At 46.4% G+C, this 9583-nt stretch overlaps 1 protein-coding gene across 5 annotated transcripts in view; it reads right to left on the minus strand.

Annotated features, from left to right (window-relative positions):
- NCOA1 (nuclear receptor coactivator 1) overlaps positions 1–9303 on the minus strand; it is a 265366-nt gene extending 256063 nt beyond the window's left edge. For 4 of the 5 annotated variants that reach the window (XM_044450332.1, XM_044450331.1, XM_044450333.1 and 1 more), the window contains exon 1: positions 8570–8625. The gene's annotated coding sequence lies outside the window, so the exon portion shown is untranslated. Of the gene's footprint in view, positions 1–8569 lie in introns of all 5 variants that reach the window. The other variant, XM_044450328.1, reaches the window with a different exon arrangement.
- Between the last annotated feature and the right edge of the window lie 280 nt (positions 9304–9583).

The following is a 9583-nucleotide window of genomic DNA, read 5'->3' on the forward strand; positions in this document are numbered from 1 at the left end:
CAACAGGTTCCAGTGTTGTACAATCCCAGTCCCTAAATGTCACGACACCTACTTGTTTCTCTGATGAGAAAATTCCAGCAAGTTACCATTCACAAACCCATATTCCACTTATCAGCGAACAAATTTGATACATACATCAGCACTGCCTCTGACTCAAGCATCTGAATGCATGATTACAGTGCAACTAAAAAGATGAACATGCACACAACGTCACGTACAGCTGCAGCAGCCAAACAAGGAGAGCATCTTGCATTGACTGGCTTTACAGCGCAGCAGCTACAGGAGAGGTTTCAGTCCGACACGCGGGCAAGTCGTAACAACGAAAGACCAGCGGGACAGGGTGGAAGGTCTACCATGATGTTAACTGTCTTGCCCCCAACGTGCATGGCAGTTCGCAGGGTGCACACGGTCAGGGTTCTCACCCCAAGGGACTTTCGGTCTACCACTCAACATGGGGAGCTGGAGACAGCGGAGGAAGAGAAGGGATGGAATAACTCTGCAAGAGTGTTACTTCAGTAACTTTTTTTTTTGTTTATACAGATTTTGTATGCCATTCTCAAGGCTCAAATTGGCTCTCTGAACAGTGTCCAGAAACACCCATACACTAATATAATAAAGTACAATAAAATATAATATAGTAAGATAATACAATAATAACTGTGTTTCCTAACATCCTTTAAAGGCAGCTCCCAGAGGAGGACCTCAGAAAATGATCTTAAGGTATCAGTAAGTACATATGGGTTGAGACATTGCTTATTCAGGTCCTAAACCATTTAGGGCTTCTTATGCCAATGAAGAAAGTTGGACCATAAGGAAGGCTGAGCGCTGAAGAATTGAGGCCTTTGGATTGTGGTGCTGGAGGAGACTCCTGCGAGTCCCTTGGACCGCAAGGCGATCAAACCAGTCAGTCCTAGAGGAGATCAACCCTGACTGCTCCTTAGAAGGCCAGATACTGAAGATGAAACTCACACACTTTGGCCACCTGATGAGAAGGAAGGACTCCCTGGAGAAGACCCTGATGCTGGGAACAATAGATGGCAAAAGAAGAAGGGGACGCCAGAGGATGAGGTGGCTGGATGGGGTCACTGAAGCAGTCGGCGTGAGCTTAGGTGGACTTCGGGAGATGGTGGAGGACAGGAAGGCCTGGAGGAGTGTTGTCCATGGGGTCGCGATGGGCCGGACACGACCTCGCAACCAGCAACAACAACATGCCAATGAAAGCACCTTAAAGTGGGCCGGGACTTCAACTGGCAACCAGTGACAATGGAAAAGGACTGGCGTAATATGCTCTTGCATGCCCGTCCCTGCCAGCAGACAAGCCTGCCTGTTCTGTACCAACTGAAGCTTCCAGTCCATTTTCAAGGGCAGCCCCACATAAGGCCAAGGGGTGGCAACTTAGAACCCCTGGCCAATGACCAGGCTGGCTGGGGCTGACGGGATGCAGGGGGCACCCAGCTGCCTACCCTGTTTTGAGGTGGGTTTTTAAGCCTGGCAATAATCACAGAACTCCTTTTTCTAGCAACCTTGAAGACCACAACTTCTGGTCCTGGCTATTAAGTTTTTCTTGGGAATGAGAATATATATTTATCACTTTGAGAAGGAGCCAGATGATATATATATCACCTCAAGATATATACTCAAGATGAAACAGGAAGAAGAAAAGTCTGAACAAATCATTCCTCTGACACAATCCCCCAGGGCGCCAATTCCTTCACAAGAGGGATCTTCCTCAGGATTAAGCCCCCCCTTCTCCATTTGCTATAGTACCAATCCTTATTAGGCTGCCTTCCAGTTAATGGCATTTGCATTTAAAAGGATAGGGGGGAAATGCAAGCAAAATGTAGAGAGACATTACAAGTCAGGTCTAGTTTGCCTCCACAGCAGGTACTTAGCATGCAAAAGGTCTTGGGATCAACCCCTTTTGGTGCCTGATACCCTGGAAAACGTTGCTTGCCCGTGTAGACAGTACTGGAATTAGATGGCTCAAGGTCTAACTCAGCGCAAAGCCACATCCTGTATTCTCAGAATAAAGGCGTAACTGGCAAAACAAGAAAGGGACAACGCATACTTGTCACAGTACACGGCATTACGTACCACTCAAGAAGAGCTTTCTGCCAACAGTTCCGGATCCAGAGCCAGTCCGGGACTGAGACAGAGGCTGCCTATGGCAACCTCGCAGGGGTGAACGGGAATCCTGGTTAAAGATGTTCCCAACAGCTCTGTCACCCCGGATCAGGCAACACCTTAATCCAGCAAATCAGACACCAGAGTGTGACCAGTCCAGCACCCCAACCATTGAGCTTCCAAGAAACGGAAGCTGTGATTATGGCAAACGTAGCACAAACAGCACATGCAAAGTGCTGCAGCCCAAAATGCCCGCGCGTGGACTGAAACCACGCTGACCCACAACCTGTGCTCTCGATCAAGTAATTAGGAGAGCCCTCCAGCAAACGGTGATTCAACACTTACGCAGAGAAACCCATTAATAATCTTAATAAAATGTCTTTCATGAGAGGCAGCACCAGAAAAGAGACACACAGACCTTCCGATTTGCACCTACAGCCTCAGAACTCGGCCACTGTGACCCTTTTAAGGCCATCTGCTTTTTTAGAATGCGCCTACATATTTCCGCACGTGAACATCAGTTAGTCTGCTAAATACCTCCTACATTCAGACTGGGCAGCTTTCTCAGCTTCAAGGAACGCAAGGGAAAACATTTTGCAAGCCAAAGGGCTGTAATTCATTTGCACCCTGCAAATGAAAACCTTCACAGTCTGCAAGATGGGTGGATGCGCTAGATCCATTTACAATATGAATACAGAAATTGAGGCCCTTTGTCCACTGGAGCCCATGCCCCCAGCTCTTCAGCATCATTTATTTTGTCAGCCTGTCTGCAAAGCATCCCAAAAGGACAGACCCTAATAAGACCACCGTAGTAAGAGTGTGTGGAGCTACATGGGGCCGGCATAAAGTGCTTACCCGCCTTCTTCCAACAGCATGTGTGTCTTCGGGAGAACTACAGCACAAAGTCTGGTGGCCACGTGAGATGATAGTTGTTTGTTTGTTTGTTTGTTTATTAAAACATTTTTATGCCGCCCCATTCGCCAAAGCCTCAGGGCGGCTTACAACAATAAGTTAAAATAATTATAATCTTAAATTAAAAAATATAAACAGTAGATTAAAAATACAAAAATACAATATAAAATAAGCCGCCCTGGCCAGATAAAATTCAGTAATATTAACATTTAAAATGCCGCTTAAATAAAAAGGTCTTGGCCTGGCGCCGAAAAACAAATAACGACGGCGCCAGGCAGACCTCTCTGGGGAGCGCATTCCATAGATTGGGCGCCACCGCAGAGAAAGCCCTCCTCCGAGTACCCACCCTCCTAATTTCCTTCACGGAGGGTTCCCGGAGAAGGGCCTCTCCCGCTGATCTCAGGGGGCGGCTGGGCATATATGGATGTAAGCGCTCCATCTAATGGCACACTCATTTCACAAATTCACTCCTTAAAATAAGTCAATGTGTCACTCCTCTGCTTTGGGGACACAGAACGCCTCTCCTTCATTGCCCTCATTAATTCCTTTGGGTGCGGGGGGGCGGGGACTCCCGTAAGGAAATTTCCGCTCCACTATTTGAAGATCCTAAGAATGGCAATGCACAGCTTGCCCATCTCAGCCTTTTCAACCCTCTTTTCTACAGAGGTTTTCTATACCCACCCATTCTCTAAATCCAATTTTTAAGGAATTATTTACTGTTGCCCGTTTGCATTAGCACAAGTGCAAGTATGTTTGATGTGCATGAGCACAACTGCGCACTTGTGCAAGCTGACCTAAAACTAAGAAACAAAAAGGGGCCTGCAAGACAAGGAAATCCTTATAACACAAAATAAAGTCAGTCTGCTGCACAATCTATGGGTCAGATTCAAAGAAATCATTGAATTTGCTGTGGATTCCTCTGACATTCCAATTCCTAGGGCCATATGGCCCTCGACAGAAAATAGACTGCCTACTACTGTAGCAATACTACGAACTGAAAGAAATATGTGGACTTTCATTTCTAGAGCTGGCTAGGAAAAAAAATACACTTCTGCAAGAAAGTAAATAAAATAACGTTCATGTAACATGACACTTGAACTAGGAGTCAGCAAGTCCTACTGGAATAATCTCCATGAAGAGAAAGGAGCAGAGGAGAGCGTTTAACTTCTTATATGATTTATCCTGTCTCGAACAAGTTATCTCTGGGGACTGCAGCCTGTTGGACTGAGAAGGGTTCACCTCCCCCTCTGTAAGGAGCTCTGTTGGAGCAGTTGGATGACTGACACAAACACTTCTGGGAGACTTCCGTAAGAAAGCCCCTTTCCACTGGGTCCTCAGGGGAGACCTGGGGCAGAGGCACCATACATTCCTTCTCCGTTCTGAGCTGACATTAAAAGGACTGAGCTGCAGACCTGCAACATTGCTCTATACCCCTTTCTCCTAAGTGGAGATATAGGATTGCTGTATGTGTGGTCTTGAAGACAATGAGGCTGAGGAAAACATGCATGTACACTTACTCCTGGAAAGGATGGGATGAGCAGAAGATTTCAGAAGAGTTCTTTTTCCTAAAGGGCTTTTGAGAGACTCAACTTGCTGAAGCAGATATGCGTCAGAAGTACGCAGTTTCCCTTCTAGGAAGTGTTGGTGAGAGATATTCTATGGAAGAAAAGCTTTCAGGGTCACCAGAAGCTTCAGGGAAGATGGACAGACCACAGCCAGGCTGAACAGGAAAATGCATCCTAAAGATTGAAACTGAAGTCAAAGAATAAAGACGCAATCATGACCTGCAGATCAATCCTAAATGTTCCCCTTGCTGAGAAATGCTCCAAAGGCAGCCGGGGGGGGGACGGTGTTCCCACCCACTCCAAGTAGCCTTGTTTTGCTCACAAAAAGCTCGGTGGACTGGAAGGTGCACTGGCTGTGCTCCTGGAGGGATAGCCAGCAAAACGCCCCCAAGCGAGGTGTTTGGGGTCAGCACCCCTGCAGCCCCACAGCCTAATGCACCCGCTAAGAGTCCTGGCATTTGGGTTGCTGAACTGTGTCGGCCTGGGGCAGATGCAGGCGAAGAGAGAAAACTCACTTTCCACCCTGGGCAGGGCCTGAGCTGCAGTGGCGGATCCTGCTCCTCCTCCTCCTCCTCCTCCTCCTCATTGCAGAGCATCTAGAATTGCGTCGCACTGGCACCCTGAAGGGTGCAACCCTGTCTGTGCTTAGACAGAGAAGCTGCATCCTTTCTAAGAACCACTGCCCTTGAATTAAATATCACATGCCCCCACCTCCTGCTGAATCCTGTACTTGTGTGTTCTCTGTTTTGTCTTCTGTGTGCGCAGGATTTTCTGTTACACGCAGGCTAATCGATACCTTACTGGGGTTCATATATATCATCACAGTAAGGACATGCGTTCTGCAAACCAGCTAATTCCCAAAGTGATCATTTATATTGCTTGGTTCTTGCATGACCAACAAATCTAACTTCTCAGAAGAAGATCAAGTAAGCTAAGATGTACTACCACTAAATTTATCCCTTTTACGTGCAAATCTCAGATCATTTGTAGGCCTAACCACAAATCAGGTAAGGACATTTGTTACCAATTGTGATCCACTTGATTGTTAAAAACTTATTAAGGTTACTGTAATTTGAGGGGGATAGTTATATACTATTTCTGATTTTATGTATTATATGCTCTTGAAATATATTAAAAAATACCTCAGTTTTTTCTACAATTCACACAAGGAAAAAGATCCTGAATTAAAATTCCATACCTATTAGATATATAAAGCTTGAAAATTTTTGCTTTCATGCCAAGAAAAGAGTTCTCATACGCAACAGAATATAATTCTTGTTTTGATGTTTGCAGCTGTCTGATTTTCAGTGAACAAATGCTAAGGGTGGGGGGGTGATTCCACCACTCTTAGGAAACCACCAAAGAATGAAAAGGAAATAAACCTATTCCATGATTATCAAGCCTATGCTAAGGAAGATAAGCAGTTTATCATAAAAATGGTCATAACCTCCACTGGAAGTGGTGAACAGGGAGTCGTGAACGATGCCGCCTGCCTGCAGTTCTCAGCAGAAAGCCTAAAAAGCCTTTCCACCGGCAGCAACAGGTGCCCTGGTCTATCACACCCTCAAGCCGTTGGCCAGCAACTGATGGGTCAACTAACCTCCTTTTCGTCCAGGTGGGTCATCCTGGCAGAACAACATTTTTTAAAGCTTAACCTTTGCAAAGGGTCCCATCGTGGATTGTGCAGGTTAGGGTTAAAGGTACGGAGGAGCTGCAAAAGTTGAAGGCCGCCACTCCAAGCTGCGAAAGCGAGCAGGAGGATTGGAACATGGACTCTGACAATGAACAGCCAACGCACTGGCATCTGACCTTTGTAACTGACTTGCTGAGCCTGTTTAACAAGCATTAGTGAGCCTTAACCTATGTGCAGGAACAGTGCTTGTCTTGTTTTCCCTCTCATATGGCTGCGCGTCGGCTCCAAAACTGCTACCATTTGGATTCTGTCGTTCCATTCAGGATACAACCAAAGCCTGTTATGGAAGATTTACCTACGGGAACAGAGTCAACATGGGTGCTTGTAAGCCAGCGTCCCAGACTGGAGAGCTACATTCAAACTGCAGACAGAGGCTTCTGGGTCAGATTATAACATCTGTGTTGGCTGCCTCGCTATTAATTTAAGCTTTCCAGTCTCGTACCAATTCTTGTAATTACCTTCAGATCTAGTACTCACGCAACCCCTAAGTTTCCTGCATATCTTTGTACAAATCTGCATCATTGTGGAAACAGAATGCGCTGAGACAATAGTTGGTGGAAACTCAAGAGCTCATGACCACATTTTTGGATGACCGTAATATTTCTGAATGTAAAAGGGTCCACTTCCAATATTCTGCTTCCCACATATGCATCCCATGCACAAGGCAACTTTTTCCACCATGTGTCTGTGCGATCAGGTAGTGCATGGACTGCATACTGCTTGGTTATATTTGCTGCCAGATGTGCTTTGGAACATATTTCAAAGCCTCCACAAGGAAAATAAAGGGTTTTTATAGGAGGGGTCGAACACAAGGCCAGTAACTGCAGCATTCCACAGCATTTCCAATGCCACAATTAGCATACTCCTTATGCTTCTTATCCAAGCTAGACTTTCTGTTGTGAATATTATGCTCTTTCTCCATCTTGACAATGACAATTTTAATAGCGCTCCTGTCACATGTGGTGTCAGAAAAGCAGCGCTGTCCATGCATGGTGGGAATGCATGAGCTGTGCCAGGTCACAGTGCTGGAAAAGACCCCTGCCCGAGACCCAGGAGGGCAAGTGAGGATGAGACCAGACCACCCTAATCAGCACCCTCCAAACAGTTTGGATGACCACACCTGGCACTGCTGACCATTAGCCATGCTAATGGCTGCAGGTGATAGAAGCCGAAGTCTAAACATTGACTGAGTTCAGATAATAGAACAAGCCATGGTGGGTTTTTCTTTTAGCATTGTTGGTCTGTTGTGTTGTCTGAACCCAATCATGGTATTTCGCCATGATAAGTCTGGCCTTTAGAAACCGCTATAAGAGTCTGTCCTATAGTTTCTCCATTCCAGCATAGCTTGTCCCATTGTCTGAACCCAGTACCAGGGTTTCCATGGTCCTGGTAGGCAGCTACCACAGGTTCCCTGAAAACAGTAGCCCCTGTGCAGGAGCTGTTCCAGTCACCCAGCCTCTATATGTGGATCAATGAGGAAGAGGGAAGCAACACGGGCAAGGAGTGATGTCCCCTGGGGTTGAATTCCAGGTGCAGAGGCTAATGGGTACATCCCAAGAGCAGGAAGACTGCGCCGGGGAAGCACAATAATATAGAAACCACTCGATCACCTGTCAGGTAGATCATGGTAAAAAAAAATGCAAACCACGATAACAAAGCAGGATTGCTTGTCCTGTTGTATGAACCCAACCACAGGGGGGGCGTGAGGCTGGGGAAGGCTTCAGTAAACAATACTGGATTAAACCAGAAAGGGTTCAGTTTAAGACCGCTTTCCATTGCTTTTATGTGCCACCAAGTCATCTCCAACTTACAGCAACCCTTTGAATGAAAGCCCTCCAAAATTTTCTGCCTGCAACTGCCCTGCTCCATCTCTTAAGGCAGCTTCATGCATTTACACTGGTTTGTAAAATCCATTCTTCCCTCGCCACAGCGATAAAGAAGTTCCCGTAACAGAAGGCACAGAATCCACTTACGTTCTAGGAGCTGTTCTCAAGGATCAGCTCCTCACCTCCAGTACTGCTAAGCATACTCCAGAGATGACTTGTCTCAAATGAGTTAAGAATTATAAGATAAAAACATAAGCTAGGGACAAAGTAAACAGTACAGCAACCCACAAAACACGCTTATTTAGAAAGCCTGGACTTGAAGGAATTAGACGTGGTGTGTGGGTGGGGGGAGAGTAAAAATATGCAGCCAGCAGTAAATCAGTCCGCAGTAAGAGCAGGAGAAAACAGCTGATCAATGCTACCGCCATCCAAATACCTGCCTTGGTTACCTTTTTTTCTCACCACTCCTCCAACAGAAAGCAATCCTGCAGAGAGATTTTTATACCTGTAGAGGAAGAAGAGTGGTAAGTACCTTGGTGGGTGGAAGTAATCAAAGCACAGACTAACTTTGTAGGTTGGTATGTCATGATTTGGGGGAGTTCAGCACTTAAGTGCACTATCAGGACTCTGGAAAAGGGGAATGCCTGGCTGGGGAAGGTAGCAAGATACAGGAAGACAAGCGTCAGAGGGCACTCCTTCAGGAGGCAGAGCATAGCCTAAGTCAGAAAGGGGACAAGAAGGCAAGGGTTTAAGGTCTGGGAACAACGCACAGAGAGGGCTGTGCTTGCACCCAGAAACTGCAGGCAGAACAAGGCCTTTATTTGCATGGCCAGAGAGTGAACCGTGCCCAAACATCCAGCAATGGGAGGGCCAATACTAGCCATCGTGCCAAGCCCTGGGGGCACCTGTCTCAGCTATGCAAGTGCCACCAATTGTCACTAGTTGTCCTTCACTGATAGTTCGCTGTGCAATGGGTGGCAACACAGAGTGTGCTACCATATAAAGGATTATCCGTAGTACAGAACATACAGAGCTCAGCACATGCCAAAAACAGACAGAATGTAAGAGGACTCGCTCCTATAGACTACAGGAAAGAACAAAGAAATGACAAGGCCTAAGCATTAGAAAGAAAATAAACTTGCTGGCCAGCTTCCACAAATGTAGGCTGCCATCCCATGCAACCTCACCTCCCAGTAGCAGCACCCACCCCTGAAGCAGACTCTGCACCGCCATTATGTAAAGCACTTCACACATTGGACGGGCGTCTATAGTTGTGATCTTCAGATAATGCCTTGAGTCTCATCTCTGTCCCTGAGATGAACAGTCGATATAGTTAAGGTTCCTTACAGAAGTATTTACCTCAACACCCCCACCCCCCCCACCCAACTGCTCCACATTTTCTGGTTTTGCAACCTGAAACAGAAATGGATCTATCTGGGAAAATATTTTCTCGTGGCACAAAA

This window comes from Varanus komodoensis, unplaced genomic scaffold (genome assembly GCF_004798865.1).
Source record: "Varanus komodoensis strain SLA01 unplaced genomic scaffold, ASM479886v1 scaffold64, whole genome shotgun sequence".
Classification (NCBI taxonomy): domain Eukaryota; kingdom Metazoa; phylum Chordata; class Lepidosauria; order Squamata; family Varanidae; genus Varanus; species Varanus komodoensis.